This window comes from Schistocerca nitens, chromosome 11 (genome assembly GCF_023898315.1).
Source record: "Schistocerca nitens isolate TAMUIC-IGC-003100 chromosome 11, iqSchNite1.1, whole genome shotgun sequence".
In the NCBI taxonomy this organism is placed as follows: Eukaryota; Metazoa; Arthropoda; class Insecta; order Orthoptera; family Acrididae; genus Schistocerca; species Schistocerca nitens.
The window spans coordinates 106,082,282-106,100,460 of record NC_064624.1 but is presented as its reverse complement, the minus strand read 5'-3'; the positions used below and the strand labels follow the sequence as shown (position 1 = coordinate 106,100,460).

Below are 18,179 nucleotides of genomic sequence, written 5' to 3'. Positions count from 1 at the left end.
TATATGACCCAGTGTCAAGAATTGTAAAGAAGACACCTTCTTAAGTACTTATTGCTGGAAGAAACTGTGGTCTAGAATCTTCTCCCGGAGGTTCAAGATGACCTTGTGTTTGTGCTGTGCCAAGATCCACAAGGATGGGACACCCTTATTCCTCAACATATCCACGATTTGTTTGTTGACATAAACATCCGTAAAACGTTTGCCTGGAGTCGCGAACAGAAACTAAGCAAAATTTAGTTGAAAGATTCATTGAAACAGGGACAGGAAGTGTTGAGCTGAAGAAATTTCTCATGCTGAGGCACCATCTTTTGTATCTCCGTGTCAAAACAGTGTGCCACAAGGGACTGGACCCGCTGTGACAACCACCTCTGCCTCTGTCAGTCTTAAAATGCTGACCCTGACCAGACAGGAATATCTTGAGGCTACAAAACAGGTGGAAATAACCGGGAGTGAGGTCTAGGCTGTAGAACTGTGATCGAACACGTGCCATCTAGATGTCGGGAGGAGCTCTGTTCTTTGGCCTGTGTGGGTGAGCATGATGCCAATGCATTGACTGCTGCTTGGTTTCTGGGGTATTCTATGCAACTCACATTTAATTGCCTGAGATGATGCAGTCTAGAAAGATCCAGTCCGGAAACTACTCACCATCATCATGGTACAGATGTGTAAAAGTCAAAGCTGCCTGCACATGTTTTGGTTTGTGTTCTAGAGCCTGCACAACACCTGGAATAACAGATACTTCGTGGCAATTTCGTGCAACAAGGAACAGCACATTTGTGTAAACTGACTGCTGAGTTCTGTGATGGTGAAGGAATGATTCTCCATAATCTGTTCCCATATAATCTACACAAGGTTGCTGCACCCTACATCATGAGTATTTTGGCAATTTATTGAAAAGTATCTGCTCGATAATGAACAATCTGCTTGCTTATTAAATTAGGCCCATCAGCCTGGCACATCTGATGAGGAGTTTGTTAGTGCTATGTTCTATGCATTCAAAAACTTCATTGCCAATCACAATAAACAAGTTGTGGGAGAAAGAATGCAAGCCTCCATTTTCAACTGCTGCTCCGAAGCTGCTGCGAGGCTTTGGGAAGTTGCATTAGTGCGAGCACCGTGCCACACCATTATTCTGTCACACAAACGCAGTCATTTTATGAAACAGAAGGGGCATTATGTGATGGGTGGGCTTCATACATAGGCAGTCTCCTTGCTCCACATGTGGGGTCACTGTGCACATCATATTAGGAACCGAGCCAATTTTGTCAGTGGAATTAATCATCATCCGGTTAGCAAGGGTTACATAATAGTCAATAGAGATGTTGGGGTGCTGTTAATTAAAGTGCCTATGAAAGACGCCTTGGTCCTAGTAAACCTGTGCTTTGAAATTGTCTATATATTTAGCCACACTCTTAAGATGTCTTATTTTCTGTACAACAGCCAATATTACTATCAGATGGATGATGTGATGGTAAGTCCAGCTGTTGCAAACCTGCTATATGACGATACTGCCCCAATAAAGCCCAGTAGTTTTAGACACTGTGACACGTTTGTCATTTCACCCCATGGATATGAAAAACTGTATTCTTGCAACATCTCAACAGCATTATCAGTAACATAAAGTTCACTGTAGAAGTAGCAGGGTTGCCAAAAGTTCTGGAAATCAGGGAATTTCAGATGTCAGGGAAATTTGAAGGGGGGGGGGGGGGGGAACAACAGTAGATGAAATGGTTTGTTTACTGATATGTTGTGCATCGTCGCTGGCTGGGTGCACCTCAGTATATGTGCTGCTTCCCTACTCCCTCATTTTTACTGCTTCTTCCCTTTCTACCACTCCCCTCAGCATGCAGTCAGTGCTGCCACCATTTCAGGCCACTAGCCTAGTAGCAGCCGACTAGAGGCAGGGAGGCATGATGAGTGCTTTGTTTGGATATGATTCTCAGAGACTGTTGACACAGTGGCTGGAGACGTGCACGAGTTGCATTTGAGTGATTGTGTGAATGTGTGTGCGCTCTGGTTTTCTGACAAAGGCTAAATTTTTTGCCAAAAATTTAGTTGTGAGAGTGTGATTGTCTTTCCTATGTGCCTGTCTGTGGCTCAGCGATCATCTTTACGGTGAGTTGCTACTTATCCTCATTAGTATTGATTCTCAGAGTATTCGTGCAAGTTATCTGTTGCACGGATTGGTCACTGCGGTATTATTCGCACAACGTGGTGTCTCCTGACACTTGAATACCTGGCCACATGAGTGGACTTTCGTGATGGGCCAAAACTGCAGGCCATTTCTGTAGGCATCTCAAATGGATCGGGTCTGTCAATCTGAAGCGCATCGTTTCCCACTAATGTGCAGCCCCTGTCCATCTAATTTAGTCCCACCAATCTGCCTGCAGGTCCGGCCTGTTTGTGTGTGGTGTAATGTGGCAGATTTTTGTGATTTATCCACGGACCAGGACTGCGGTGTTCCTCGGCAGGCCCGAGGCTGTGGACGACAGACTTAGGAATTGCGAGTACATTGTGTTGTGCAGTGTTTTATAGAAATTTCATTTATTCTAGTACATTTTGTCACTTCAAATGTGGTTTACATATTAGAAAGTATGGGTGATAAGAAGAAGAAAATTGTGGCAGTTTCTACACTAGGTGCTCATGTATTTCTTGAAAGAAAAATCATACAGTACCTGTAAAACTATAACAAATATTGTAGAACCATCATTTCGTTGGTGGTCACCTATAGTGTTGGTTTCCACAACTCTTCCCTACCAACCTTCTTTCAAGAGGCCTTATTTTTCTCTCCCCGGAGGTTATTTCTGAAATCAGTGTAGGTACTTGAAATCTGTCTTGCGACTCCAATGAAATGCGCACTTTATCACCAAATATGTTTTGTTTTATTGAAGTAAGGTATCAGTGGTCTAAATGAAACATATATACTATTTGACTTGCTTTCTCCATCTAAAAACAGTTCATTACAAAATATGGAAGACCTTACAATTTTTGCCAACTTATGTCTTTATTACCCTTGAGATCTCGAAATTTGTCAGGGAAAAATGCCAAAACTTGTCTCAAAATCAGGAAAACTTGTAGCGACCCTGAGTAGAAAAATGGAATTCTTTGCCTTTCGTTGACATCCTTGTTTAACGTTAACACAACAGATGCCTTGGCCCCAGTGTCTACAGAAAACCTACACACACCAATCTGTAATTGCATGTCATCAGCCAGTATCGTCCAGCACAAAAGCACGCTATGTTACAAACATCGGTACGTCATGCAAGAAGGATATCAGGTGCCAATAACCTGCCGTGCGACATCAACCACTTACGAAAGATCTTCAGGACCAACAGCTACAGCAGTCATCAAATATTACCTTTTTTTGCCCTTCTGTGTCCGTGTCGTGTAAGATAAAGGGACCTGATGAAGAGACACAAAATGAAATCAGTCTTTAGGCATCCCTCGAAAATCTAGCTATGGCAGAGAGCAAATGGAGTACTCAGAATACCTGGGGTATTCAAAATACCCTGAGAGTGCAGTCAGTCTCATGATTGACAATGCAGGAAGGAGCATCCACTTTTGTTTAGCGTGCTCTAGGAAGCAACTAGCAGTTGACAAAACCTGCCATGGCTCATCAGCTTCTTGGACACTGTAATGAAAGAAGCCATCTAAATAAAATGGCAACATCCTTAATAGAGATGGCAGCCTACAGCTGAGTGTGGCATGGAACTCGGTGACCAGTAGTTCGAAGTGAGCACATTGAGCATCCAGTTGAATGCTCATATGGCCATAACACGAGCACCAGTGATGTCACAGATAGTAGCTAGGTTTGGCGATGACTTGTTAAGCTTATGGCATTTTAAACATTTGATGTAGCTGGAATCCAAAGACATTTCATTCAGAAGGCAGAAAGAAACTAAACAGACAACACTCCACAGCATTTACTCACTGTTGGCAATCGTAGTGCTAAGAGAAATGCTGACAGCCCTAAGTCCACATTTGTATTAAAATCGTAGCTTCTGTGGTACATTAAAAGTCAGGGTGTGACTGGCTATATTGGAAGGGGGCTGGGGAGGGGGGGGGGGAGGAGGAGGAGGAGGAGGAGGAGGAGGAGGAGGAGGAGGAGGAGGAGGGTAGTGTCAACCAAAGTTCTCATAAGTGTCTAGAGCCCGCAGCAAACCCCCCCCCCTCTCTCTCTCTCTCTCTCTCTCTCTCTCTCTCTCTCTCTCTCTCTCTCTCTCTCTCTCTCTCTCACACACACACACACACACACACACACACACACACACACACACACAGAGAGAGAAATTTGTCACCATATCTGAAACACAGGATATTTCAGTTGACGGAGTTCGCTGGTTGGAACCTGGTATGAAAATGTGTTCCGATTGAAGCACAGGTATGTGCTATTGAGGACAAGTCAGTAGATGGGACCGGCCAGTCATGGATCCATACATTCGTTAAGGTGTTTGTAGTATGAACTGTAGTGTGGTGTGTCTCAGTATATTGCTGGAATGTGCTATTACTGCCGTATTCAGGAATAGTATGACAAAAGTATTTACAGTTGTTTCCACATGTTGGCAAGCACTTAGCCTCTCGAGATCAGTTACATGCCAGGAGTTGGAGGAGAATAGGTCTCCGGAGTTGCTGCTTCCTGTGACCTTTCACTGGGTAACCTACAGAGAGACTGATGTTGATCTGACTGGCACAAACAAAAGTGAGACTCGTTGCTGACCATGTGAGAATGCCATTGAGTATTCCTGTTGCCTGGATCTACGTCATAAGTCTTTTGCCGGTGGTATAGTATTAACACTAAATGATCCATGTGAACTTGAGATCTCATTCCAACTGCCAGTGATGTGTCCCTGATGATTGTGGCGACTCACTGCCCATGAAACCCTGCACAGATGTCGGCCATTATCCATCTATTTGTCAAAGGCAGTTGCAGTGTTCTCGACTTCGCACATTAAGCATGGCGGAACCGAGGTGAGGGGGAATTGAGCCTTATTGGTGTAAAACATTTTTAAATTTATTTAGTCCCAAAATTGTTATTAGAAATGCAAGTTTAGCACCAGATAATTATTATGAACTAGTGATTGTAACAGAGAATCACTATTTCAATAGAAAGAACATAAAAAAGAACCACTATAACTGACAGTATAGGTTACAGAATTTGGATGCTATTTCATGACTCATTTGAGTTAACAAACAGGTTTTAGATTCTTTCGTAAAAAAAACCACGCAATAGTAAACATTGCAAATGTTAATAGATAAAAATGCCAAACATAACACGCTGAATACAAACAGATGTAGCTATAAGGTGTGATCACCAACAGTGTCTCCTAAGACTAGTCGAGGCTCCCAGCCAAAAGTGAACTGAAAAAGGCATGCACAAGCTCCACTCAGGTATGTGCCAAGGCTGACGTGAGGGATGAGGTTTTTTAAAATGTGAGAAAACTTGTATTCCAGTTCCCACTTCAACATAATTATAAAAAGCGGAGCCTTGAGAGAGGTTCCAACTTGTTGATGTACTCATTGTGATGTTCATGTGGGTTGCTGGTCATGTCGGTCTGAGGGGAAATGAGGCTACTTCCGAGGCTGCAGTCCTATCTCGGACTGCTAACTCCTTCCATTTCTTCGGATGATCTCTGTGTTGCTGTCTGTTTGCAGACGGTTTCTCTTTGGCGTAACCTCTGGTCTTTCTTCACGGGAACAAGCTCAAAGGAATTATACCTCTCTGTGTAACGGCTTGCCCAACCTTCCCTCGACGCTTTTGCCACGAGGTAATTTTAGCTAGGATGCGTATTGGGCACTGTCTTTTTAGCCATTGCCATTTTTTTAAGTGATTATGTTTCAGTGTATGTTTACCACTTGAGTTATCAACAGTTTTAGCAAATGACACATAGGCTGTTGACCACGTTTTACTTTTATGGTGAAGGACGTTTAGTATTTGGCTCAGGACATGCGCTGTCTTCACACTGTATTGTCTTTCCTCCAAGGGGAAGACCTTGTGTTTATTAGTGTTCTAAGTTTATGACATGGGAACTTCCAACCTCAGCTTTTGTGCACTTAAAAAAAAAAATTAGCCGAAAGTGCTTCAAAAATATTACAGTGTGTACACTAGCCTGTACATGACAACAAAGTCCAATCAACAGCTGAACACAATAAAACAAATGCTTGGCAATAGAAGCAAAAAGCGAAAACAAATTATATCCAAGAGGGAGACTAAACGTAGCGATGCTAGATAGACATGAACACCTCAAAGGTGCACTAAATAAGTAATGTGGTGACGTGTCAAAATAAAGAAGAAAGTGATGCATCACATCACAACAGTGTAAACAAGGAAGCTGCCAAATAATATTCCAGGAATCGTGCTACACATTGCACTGACTGGATCTGAGGAAAACCACCAATGCACTAAGATAACTCACACTGTCTTAACAAGTCCAGGAGCAGGAAGGCTGTGTCCCCCAGATAAACAAGCACCAACAGTGATATCTGGAACACAGAAATTGCCACACACGTCTTCTGGTTCCAGCATATCCCCAGTGCAGGAACGTCATCCTTGGTATGTTTGTGCTGTTTCTCCTTACTTGCATAGCGAACTCCATAGTTCTTTTGCACTGAGCACCTTATCGCCAAAACAGACTACTAGGGCAAGATTGGCCGACAACTCGTGGTCAGTTGGGACTAGCAGTTTTGATTTGGCGGACAAGTACTCTGTGGACTTGCCCCCACTCTTCGTTCTGGATGCACAAGGTGACTGGGTTGGGCACTTTCAAGATGCGCCAAGGGCCAAAAAAGCACGACGCTTTCTCGATATCGCACTTTCACGCTTCCAACTGCAAAAAACCCAGAAAGGGATAGTCCAGTCCATTTATACGATAAAATATTTTTTCGAAGGTATGTGCCACACTTTGTTCAGCTAGCAGCCCCTTTGACTGCTTAACAAAAACAGCACCTCCGTCCTTAAAGCTAGCAAGTTTTCACCTGTGGTTATACTGCTCTGCCTCTCTTATGGGCTCTTTCAGTGTTCCTCTTTGCCAATTGTCATGAAGGACATAAGGTGTTGTTTTATTTGGGAAGAAAGCTGGGAGTTAACTGGGTGGGTGAAAAGCGAGGAAATTGTGGTAGCCTGACGGGCCTCATGTATTGCCATGTGGAAAGCAAAATTCAACCACATCAAGGAAGGATCCCATTTGGTTTGCGCCTTGGCTTGAAAGGTGATCAATGCTGCAATTAAACTTCCCGGCAAAAGGTGGTTGAGTGTAATATGGTGTAGTTGTCACATGGGAGACATCATGTTGAAAGTAAAAACGCCAAAATTCCCAAGAAACACAGGCAGGAGCATTGTCACTGAATAATACTTTTCACAGACAAGAGTGAAAATATTTTGCTTACATGTTTAGATACTGATAATGGTTGTCATTCCCCTACTCGAACACAGCAAAACCAACGTAGTGAAAGAATCAAGTCACAAAACATTTGTATCCAGTCTGAGTATGGGTTAATGGACTCATGGAACAATGAAAATACTTTCCATGGGCCATTCTATCGCAGAGGACTGCAGTAACCCCTTCCAGTTAAATGAACCAGACTTCGCTAACTTACGAACCTGGCCATGGCCAACTGGTCGCCTAATACCTCTATGCAGAGATAGCTAAGTTGAGACTTCTCTAATGTTGTGTGGGGCCTTTTATGTGCCAAGGTGTCGTCCTAAAAGGGACTCGTGATAAATATTTAGAGACTGCCAGCACCAAGATGTGGGGCAAACCAACCTTCAACCAATCACCACCTCGAGGCCAGAAGCACGAGATCCTCTTTTTGATCAGATTCCCCGGCACCACCTCGCACAACACAACTCTCCACCTAAGAGCACACAACTCAAGATCTGCCTCTGGTTCCTCCTCTAAGTTTGTAAACAAAGCCAACACCTCAGCAAAAAGAGCTCCAATGATTTCCAGTTTGTCAGAGGGTTGAAAAAAATTTTCTGCCCCTTTGTCTTCTGGTCATGGCACGTCCCCTATGCAGAAAAGTCCTTTGTATGTTTATGCTGTTTCTCCTTACTTGCCCAGCAAGCTCCAAACAGTGCCCAGTGCTTCGTAGCGACAAAAGACCAGCAATGGCCTCTTTCAACACCAACCACCAGAAATCTCTCTGTGTACTCTCCAAGGACACCAGAGAGACCATCACGTCTCAACACCACAGGTATACTTGCAAGTTGGGCACAGGGTACCGACCTTGCAACACAATTCAGAAGAATCTTAAAATCTACTCGTAGTGTAGTTCTCCTGGAAAAACCTGTTGCTATTCTTCTTGCTGCATTACTGTCTTGAAGACGTCTTTGCAGCTTGTTCTGCAGTCAACGGCCAAATGTCTGGTGAGACAGGGCAAATGATTGGTTGGATGGACAAGGGTGTGTCACAGTACCAATCACAAAGTCTACACATGCAAATCCTCTGGCTGGAGAAAGACTGCCTTGCATAAACCGGTATATAAGAGTGATAAAAACATTGTCAAGTGTCTTTGACTGATGCCGAAGTAGATGTATTCTGTGTCTTGAGAGGATGGACAACACTGATCTGGGCTGCATCAACAGGTGGTGCACAGCATATACTAATGCTGTTGATGGCATAATTGTGTGTAGATGCAAAAGATATTTGGGGGGGGGGGGGGAGACACCACTCATCTGGCTGCAAGACGGGAACGTGTATATGCAGCAGAGGCACTGCTGTGATGACACAGGGAAGACACCCGAAGATGCAGCAAACAGACGCAAGACCACTATTGAGCACTAATAAATGTGATCGCTATCTTTTATTTTTATTTCTTTATTCCACAAAAAACTGCTCATACATTTTTATACCGTTCTGCTTCAGTTACTGATTTCAAGCAGGTGTTACTTAAATTGTCATAAATACTTACATGTCAATATGTTGCATATAGTTGAAAGCATGATAAATTCATGTCACTTTTTTCCAAATCAACGAACATCAGTTATTTTGTTGTGCCATGTGAATTCAATGTGGTACATCTTGAGGAGCCTATGTTAAAGTAATTGGAAGTGTGGTGCAAATGTGAATCATTAAGCAAAATTTACTGCACTAACCTGATATACATTTACTGTGAAATCATTCGCCGATAAACATGCTGCCTCCAAATGCATAATCCACAGTGTAATTTATTTCGATGAATAACCGCTTTAGTTACTTAAAAGTACTTTCACACCAAAAACTGCTGCACCTTCCATATCGAGCCATTTCTTAGTGAAACCTGAAAACTATGCTACAACTTGGCCTCATCATAGCATAATTTTCAGATTCCACTATCAAATGGCATCAGTACAAAAGGAGGAACAGGTTGTGGAATATATCCATCAGTTCAGTACACAGCTGGAGAAGAGCAGCACTCTCCATATGTGGAGGAAGTAGTAACTAATTTTGCTGAAAACAGTTACTGTGCACATTTGGCCAGTTTGTCTGTTGGCGTTGGTCCTGCAATTTGGCTCTGTTGCATTCTGTCACACTGATGTATTTGAGCAGTTGGTAGTAGGAAATTTTGCTGAGTCATCTTTTAGACAGCATTTTTATGTGTACACTCCTGAGTTGGACTTTTGCATTAGCAATTGGGAGGAGGTGTGTAGAATGGTATATTAGTGAATTTATTTTTCACGGTTGCTCTGTGTTAGTGACTGTATCATGCCGCTGCTATTGTTCCGTGTTTTTCTGCAACATATGGGTAATGAATAGAGTGGTAATAAATCATGTTTTGTGAGACGGGTTAAGACAGCACAGGGGGTGTGCATTGAGCACTGGAGGGAGGGAGGCTACTGTGTACAGATATAGTCACATGTCTATGGAATGAGCATTCAGATGCAGATGCACACGAAAAATTTTATTGCTGATGTACGTACATAGGACTCCAAACATCAGTTGACTCGGTATGGTGTAAGGCTTTTCCGTAAGAGTGCTGCAAGTTTTGAATGTCATCATATCATTAGCACAGACAGGTCCCTTTCCAAAGCACACACATTTCATTTGAATCTTGACAAACTGATATTGATATCTGGTATAAACTTGGATTAATGCTTTGAAGAGGAAAATGCAAGGGTATTTCAGTTTTGTTTGGCAGGTACCACAGTTTAGAATGCCTCTACTTTCTTGTGCTGTAGGGAAAGAAGGGACTACCACCTCTGTCAGTGATGACTGTGCAAAGATTTATGTAGATTCAGTGGATGGACTGACAGCACATTCCCACACTTCAGGATGTATCCGGCACTTGTCTCAACATGTGACCATATGTTCACATAAATTGAGCCTGTGACATGAACTCTTTGTAAAATTGCATCTGTATTTTTTCAGCATACAAAGTGCCATTGCTTAGCATGATAACCATAACTAGACATTTGGAGTACTTACCTATCAAAAGTAAAATTTGCACCTGTAAGAGCAACAATTGCTGACCACTTGAAATGTCCTGTCTTGTTAGAGAAACTTACATAAAAGAAAAATCCTCCAGTTAAGTGACATTGGAAGATATGAATAATTGAAAATATTAGTGTATTTAGTAATGTCAAGAAAGCACATCCCAACAGTGATGTAAGTATTTGCCATTTTTACATCTTTTCTGAATATCTCCTGTAAGAAATTTTCATTATATCATACTTTTTTTTAATTTTTTAATTTTTTTTTTATTTTATAGATTACTGTTTCCATTTCGCACCACTTTACATGTAATCCCAATAATGATTAACAAAAGACCAACATAGAGGGCAAATAAGTTGGTCATTGAACAATGCAGTTGTTCTCCTACTGAGGATGGCACACTTCTGTTTCAGTAGAGACATGGAAATAATACATTTCAAATATTTCTACTGAATAAAATATAGTTACTAAAATTAAATTGGTAATTATTCAGTAAGCAGGCTACATCTCAAACTTAAATTATGCTTCCACACAACGAAATGATAGAGGAGAGTAAATCCCCACAAGACAAGAGAAGAATTATAGCATTTTCTTGTTAAAAATGAAGAATCGTGTTAACAGTGTCAGGAAATCTCTGGTCAGTGAACATTTATAAGTACTTCATGTGTGAGAAGTGCAAATCTTATATTCATTTCATGAATTAAAAATTAATATCATAGTGCCAATAGTAATGAACAACTGTGTAAAAACAGGATAAGTGCATTATTTAATTTTGTTGGCATCTAGCTGAGTATGCTACGCCCATTCCCCAGATAGTCGCACACTGTGGCCCATTGCATGTGCTCATGCACAGTGGCAATTGTGTTTTCAGACAAATGTGGTATACTTAATTACAACTTTTTCAGCCTGGTGAAAATTGCCATAATAGCAGAATGTTTTCTTTTTGAAATAAAAAAAATCATGAGATACCACTCCCAAACTTCTCCTCTCAATCAATCTCATAACCTGAGTTTATGCTCTGTAGAGTCCACATATCTTAAACACTACTGATTAACACAAATATCTTGTGATGTGGAGGTTGTCCTGAGTAAGTAGGTGCAGCCTCTCAGCTTCATCAAAATGAATTCACACACCATCCAAAATCAACTGGATCTTTGTGCCATCTGTTTTACCTGTAACATTTCTGCTGTTAACTGACTTCAGATGTATAAACAAATGCCATTACGTGTACGTGATGTTTCACTGTTAATGAAATTCGATGGGGACAAATTGTGTGTGACAGCAATTGGCCTGAACAACTAATAGAATGAATCGTTGCTGGAATTTATAAATTACTATAGTTTATCTACTGTTGCAGAAAGTACTATTTAAGTATGCAGAAATCGTGACTTTTGTGGAACTAAACTGTATTTCTATTTTTTGCTTTAAGACTGTAAGAGGTCCAGACAAAACTAATATTTTTTGGGTGTGTATAATGTGAGAGATGATTTCTGAGGATGAACACTGGTAAAACACCATGTGGTGAGGCAATCATACTACGAACATATAAGACTGTGATAGTATATTCACTTTACTATAGTAGAACACTCTGGAAGAGAAATAAAACAGGTGGGGCAAGGCTAAGATTGCTAAAATAAAAATTTCCTGACGTAGGTATTTGTTGAGAAGTTGAATTAAATTCGCATTACACAAATAAAAATTTCCAGTATATTCTCTGATGTGTAGTACCAATTATTAACAAGGGCTAAGTATTTAGATTTAGCCTCAAAGCATTTTGTGGTCTAGTTTTATTTTGGCCACCTAATGTCGTCTGAAATTTTAAGCCCTAGTACTTTACCAACATTTTACTATTCATTTGTCAGGTTCAGACAGTTTGGGTGGTCGTTCCCCCCTCCCTCCCTCTCCCCCTCCCTCCCTCTCTCTCCCACCATCTCTCCCCTCCCACCCCTCCCCCTCCCTCCCTTCCTCTCCTCTCCTCTCCCCCTCCCTCTCTCCCTCTCCTCTCCTCTCCCCCTCCCTCTCTCCCTTCCCCCTCTCTCTTTCTCCCTCCCCTTCCCTCCTTCCGTCTCTCTCTCTCTCTCTCTCTTTCATTTTTTATGTTTTGACGCATCTAGGAAAATGTTTCATGCAGAATCCTGTGACCTGCATTGGATAGCAGAAACTACAAACATGTTCCGTGACACTCTGCAATAAGGAAAATGTTGCTTAAAGTCGAATGTCGCCACGACCTACAATACCCAACATCTGACCAGTCTGTCTTCACTCGAGAGAGTCGCGGACGGTGATAGGTTCGTGCGTATCTGGGTGGGCCACACTCTTCCTGTTGAGCCAGCCAATTTTCCTACCCAGTCTAGACAAGTGAAGAGGGCAAGTATGTTCATCATTAGGGGCTCCAACGTTAGGTTGGTAATGGAGTCCATCAGGAAAATAGTAGGCAAGTTGGGAAAGGAAGCCTGAATGTACTCGGTATGTTTGTCATAGAGGGGTCTCATTAGAGTGGTGGAGGAGGCCCTGCCGGCAGCTGTTGAGTGCACTGGGTGCAACCTGCTGCAAAAAGTGCCACATAATTATGAATGATACTTGCTGCTTGTGTTGTGAAGCAATTTTCAGTTCCTACAGGAGGATGGCTGATTGAGTGAAGACAGCTAGCATCACACGTGTGATGCAGGCTAAGCTGACTATTTGTAGCATCATACTGAGAGTCGATTGCAGTCCTCTGGTTTGCAGCAGAGTGGAAGGTCTAAACCAAATGCTCAGACGATTCTGTAATGGTTTCAGATGCAAATTTCTTAGCCCCCTCTTGCATTACACACAGGAAGTGGCTATTAGGGTAATAATGTTCACATGGCTTGCACATGGGGTTTTTTAAGTTAGAGGAACCCCCCACCCCACTAGGAATCCGGGATGAACTGACTGCCAAAATACCCAAGAATACTCATCCGCACAGATCTGAAATAGAAAAGGTTAATATGATATAAGTAAATTGCAGGATCATCCGTGGTAACATCCCAGATTTAGTATCGCTTTTTGAAGGTTACAATGCTTGGATGGTATTACAAACAGAAAGCTGGTTGAAACTGTAAGTGAATAGCAACGAAATCTCAAAAGTCAGACTGGAGTATTTATCATAAGGGAAGGTTAGTCACCAATGGTAAACAAAAAACTGTACATGTAAATACAATTTACAACAAAAAAACTGCATCACATTATGTTCTGTAGCCAATGTAGTGGAGGTGGAGGGTAATGACCATGTTAATTCAGCAGGCTGGAAAGATACATGTAAACAATTCAAATGACTCATATCAGGCTGGAACAAGAGTTCCAATGTAGTGAAACTACTTTTACACATTTTTATATTTGATACCACATAGACACTAAAGAAATCACACCATTTCTGGGTCCACACTGCACTTTTTCATGTTTGGAGCATCCAAAAATTCATTATCTGCTATTTAACGCTTTCTCTTCTTTCTCAGTGGCTCACTTACTTCTTCTAGGCCCCCTCAGTGTAACTCTTCTGGTGCAAGTGATGCGGTTTGTGACACAATGATGTCATTTAGTCCCTCATCTTCAATAGTTTCCTCAGTTGTCACATGTCAGTAGCATAATGGGTTTCCTCGAAATAGTGAATTGTAACTTTGACGTCTGTTTTTGTTACTGTCCCATGACCTGCAAGCTTTTCAAGCATTCATAGTTACTTTCACCAATGAAGCAGTTTCACTGTGTGTGTGTGTGTGTGTGTGTGTGTGTGTGTGTGTGTGTGTGTGTGTGTTGATCACTCTGTTCATACTTCATTACTGCTACTGTAACAAACATCTCTGTCCGTGCTCTTGTCTAAAACCAAATAAGTATCACCAACATTCAGTCTGAGTTGAAAAATGCACTCAAGCTGCACATGACAGTACTGTGGTGAGATGCAATGCACTATCTAAAGCAGACCAGCAGTCAGGAAAAACTGCCCTTATGAGGTCATTAAATTCTGTGCAAACAACAATACCAGGTAATGAGGAGAATGTGATTATTGCAGAATACGTTTGACAGAAGAATTCAGTTGATGAGGGTTATTCAAAAGGTAAACTAAATGTCTTTCATGAGAAAATTTTTATTCTGGACATGAAAGAGATACACAAAGTTACTAATGCACTGGTACACTTAACTTATCCACAGTTATCTAAGTGTCTGTTCCACTGGTAAGCCAACTGGTACAAAAGAAATTGGGAGCCCAAGTCCAGGAACCACTTCACTTCAGCCGCCGGAATGCCACCACCAGTCCTGAAGTGGTGACTGACCACGTGCTTCTTAAATAATCTGAAAAGAAGAAAATACCACAATGTGAGGTCCAGACTGTGTCGAGGATGTTCCAACACAGTCCACCAGAAATGGCAGATCAAATCACCTGTATCCGAGGCCATATGTCATTGGGTGTTGTTGTGGAATGCTACAATACCTTTTAAAGGGAGTTTTGGCCATTTTCTCTTAACTGACTTCTGCAATCAATCCAGTGTGACACAATAAGTGACAACATTCTCCTTTCCTGCACAGCAGATGAAATCAGCCAACAGCACATCCTGCATGTCCTATCAGTCTGTGGCTGTAAATTGTAACTTTGTTTGCGGATATCGCGTTTTGAAGTAGTTACGGCAGAGAAGGGGAAGAGGACAGGAACGTATCCTTGTGACATTCTTAGGTAATAGATGTCATGTGATGCACTCTCGTTTCACACTATGTGGTGATATAGAGCAGGAATGGAACATCCCCACTAGATACTGCATCAAATGCTGGAGAAATAGCCCCATTCACCTGGCTTTATTGCTGCTGTCTGAGAGTTGTTGCAGTAACCAATTAAAACAAGACTTCTACTAGTTTTAACTATATATGACCATGCAGCTTTGCTAGAATAGAAATGATAATTAAATGAACACCCTAGCTGCAAGCAGGCGTTGATACACTTCGTTGGGGACATGTTGAAAATGTGTGCCCCGACCGGGACTCGAACCCGGGATCTCCTGCTTACATGGCAGACGCTCTATCCATCTGAGCCACCGCGGGCACAGAGGATAGTGCGTCTGCAGGGACTTATCCCTTGCACGCTCCCCGTGAGATCCACATTCCCAACATGTCCACAACACTACATTCGTAGTGCGCCTATTAGATGTTTGCCCATCATACTCATTACTCGTGGCAGATTAATCTACCAAGTCCCGTATGAGTTTTGGGCATAGCGTGTGCGTTCGCACACAAGAAGGTCAAAGGCCGGGAACCCATATTTTATTTTAACTATATATGACCATGCAGCTTTGCTAGAATAGAAATGATAATTAAATGAACACCCTAGCTGCAAGCAGGTGTTGATACACTTCGTTGGGGACATGTTGAAAATGTGTGCCCCGACCGGGACTCGAACCCGGGATCTCCTGCTTACATGGCAGACGCTCTATCCATCTGAGCCACCGCGGGCACAGAGGATAGTGCGTCTGCAGGGACTTATCCCTTGCACGCTCCCCGTGAGATCCACATTCCCAACATGTCCACAACACTACATTCGTAGTGCGCCTATTAGATGTTTGCCCATCATACTCATTACTCGTGGCAGATTAATCTACCAAGTCCCGTATGAGTTTTGGGCATAGCGTGTGCGTTCGCACACAAGAAGGTCAAAGGCCGGGAACCCATATTTTATTTTAACTATATATGACCATGCAGCTTTGCTAGAATAGAAATGATAATTAAATGAACACCCTAGCTGCAAGCAGGCGTTGATACACTTCGTTGGGGACATGTTGAAAATGTGTGCCCCGACCGGGACTCGAACCCGGGATCTCCTGCTTACATGGCAGACGCTCTATCCATCTGAGCCACCGCGGGCACAGAGGATTGTGCGTCTGCAGGGACTTATCCCTTGCACGCTCCCCGTGAGATCCACATTCCCAACATGTCCACAACACTACATTCGTAGTGCGCCTATTAGATGTTTGCCCATCATACTCATTACTCGTGGCAGATTAATCTACCAAGTCCCGTATGAGTTTTGGGCATAGCGTGTGCGTTCGCACACAAGAAGGTCAAAGGCCGGGAACCCATATTTTATTTTAACTATATATGACCATGCAGCGTTGCTAGAATAGAAATGATAATTAAATGAACACCCTAGCTGCAAGCAGGCGTTGATACACTTCGTTGGGGACATGTTGAAAATGTGTGCCCCGACCGGGACTCGAACCCGGGATCTCCTGCTTACATGGCAGACGCTCTATCCATCTGAGCCACCGCGGGCACAGAGGATAGTGCGTCTGCAGGGACTTATCCCTTGCACGCTCCCCGTGAGATCCACATTCCCAACATGTCCACAACACTACATTCGTAGTGCGCCTATTAGATGTTTGCCCATCATACTCATTACTCGTGGCAGATTAATCTACCAAGTCCCGTATGAGTTTTGGGCATAGCGTGTGCGTTCGCACACAAGAAGGTCAAAGGCCGGGAACCCATATTTTATTTTAACTATATATGACCATGCAGCTTTGCTAGAATAGAAATGATAATTAAATGAACACCCTAGCTGCAAGCAGGCGTTGATACACTTCGTTAGGGACATGTTGAAAATGTGTGCCCCGACCGGGACTCGAACCCGGGATCTCCTGCTTACATGGCAGACGCTCTATCCATCTGAGCCACCGCGGGCACAGAGGATAGTGCGTCTGCAGGGACTTATCCCTTGCACGCTCCCCGTGAGATCCACATTCCCAACATGTCCACAACACTACATTCGTAGTGCGCCTATTAGATGTTTGCCCATCATACTCATTACTCGTGGCAGATTAATCTACCAAGTCCCGTATGAGTTTTGGGCATAGCGTGTGCATTCGCACACAAGAAGGTCAAAGGCCGGGAACCCATATTTTATTTTAACTATATATGACCATGCAGCTTTGCTAGAATAGAAATGATAATTAAATGAACACCCTAGCTGCAAGCAGGCGTTGATACACTTCGTTGGGGACATGTTGAAAATGTGTGCCCCGACCGGGACTCGAACCCGGGATCTCCTGCTTACATGGCAGACGCTCTATCCATCTGAGCCACCGCGGGCACAGAGGATAGTGCGTCTGCAGGGACTTATCCCTTGCACGCTCCCCGTGAGATCCACATTCCCAACATGTCCACAACACTACATTCGTAGTGCGCCTATTAGATGTTTGCCCATCATACTCATTACTCGTGGCAGATTAATCTACCAAGTCCCGTATGAGTTTTGGGCATAGCGTGTGCGTTCGCACACAAGAAGGTCAAAGGCCGGGAACCCATATTTTATTTTAACTATATATGACCATGCAGCTTTGCTAGAATAGAAATGATAATTAAATGAACACCCTAGCTGCAAGCAGGCGTTGATACACTTCGTTGGGGACATGTTGAAAATGTGTGCCCCGACCGGGACTCGAACCCGGGATCTCCTGCTTACATGGCAGACGCTCTATCCATCTGAGCCACCGCGGGCACAGAGGATAGTGCGTCTGCAGGGACTTATCCCTTGCACGCTCCCCGTGAGATCCACATTCCCAACATGTCCACAACACTACATTCGTAGTGCGCCTATTAGATGTTTGCCCATCATACTCATTACTCGTGGCAGATTAATCTACCAAGTCCCGTATGAGTTTTGGGCATAGCGTGTGCGTTCGCACACAAGAAGGTCAAAGGCCGGGAACCCATATTTTATTTTAACTATATATGACCATGCAGCTTTGCTAGAATAGAAATGATAATTAAATG

General features: G+C 42.9%; 7 non-coding genes across 7 annotated transcripts; all 7 read right to left on the bottom strand.

Annotated features, from left to right (window-relative positions):
- Positions 1-15,381: 15,381 nt before the first annotated feature.
- On the bottom strand, positions 15,382-15,456 carry Trnat-ugu (transfer RNA threonine (anticodon UGU)). Its single transcript has one exon. It is a non-coding gene; the product is annotated as a tRNA-Thr (tRNA).
- Positions 15,457-15,789: 333 nt separating this feature from the next.
- Trnat-ugu (transfer RNA threonine (anticodon UGU)) lies at positions 15,790-15,864 on the bottom strand. The gene has a single exon. It is a non-coding gene; the product is annotated as a tRNA-Thr (tRNA).
- A 333-nt stretch (positions 15,865-16,197) lies between these two features.
- Trnat-ugu (transfer RNA threonine (anticodon UGU)) lies at positions 16,198-16,272 on the bottom strand. Its single transcript has one exon. It is a non-coding gene; the product is annotated as a tRNA-Thr (tRNA).
- Positions 16,273-16,605: 333 nt separating this feature from the next.
- On the bottom strand, positions 16,606-16,680 carry Trnat-ugu (transfer RNA threonine (anticodon UGU)). Its single transcript has one exon. It is a non-coding gene; the product is annotated as a tRNA-Thr (tRNA).
- Positions 16,681-17,013: 333 nt separating this feature from the next.
- On the bottom strand, positions 17,014-17,088 carry Trnat-ugu (transfer RNA threonine (anticodon UGU)). Its single transcript has one exon. It is a non-coding gene; the product is annotated as a tRNA-Thr (tRNA).
- Positions 17,089-17,421: 333 nt separating this feature from the next.
- Trnat-ugu (transfer RNA threonine (anticodon UGU)) lies at positions 17,422-17,496 on the bottom strand. Its single transcript has one exon. It is a non-coding gene; the product is annotated as a tRNA-Thr (tRNA).
- Positions 17,497-17,829: 333 nt separating this feature from the next.
- Trnat-ugu (transfer RNA threonine (anticodon UGU)) lies at positions 17,830-17,904 on the bottom strand. Its single transcript has one exon. It is a non-coding gene; the product is annotated as a tRNA-Thr (tRNA).
- Between the last annotated feature and the right edge of the window lie 275 nt (positions 17,905-18,179).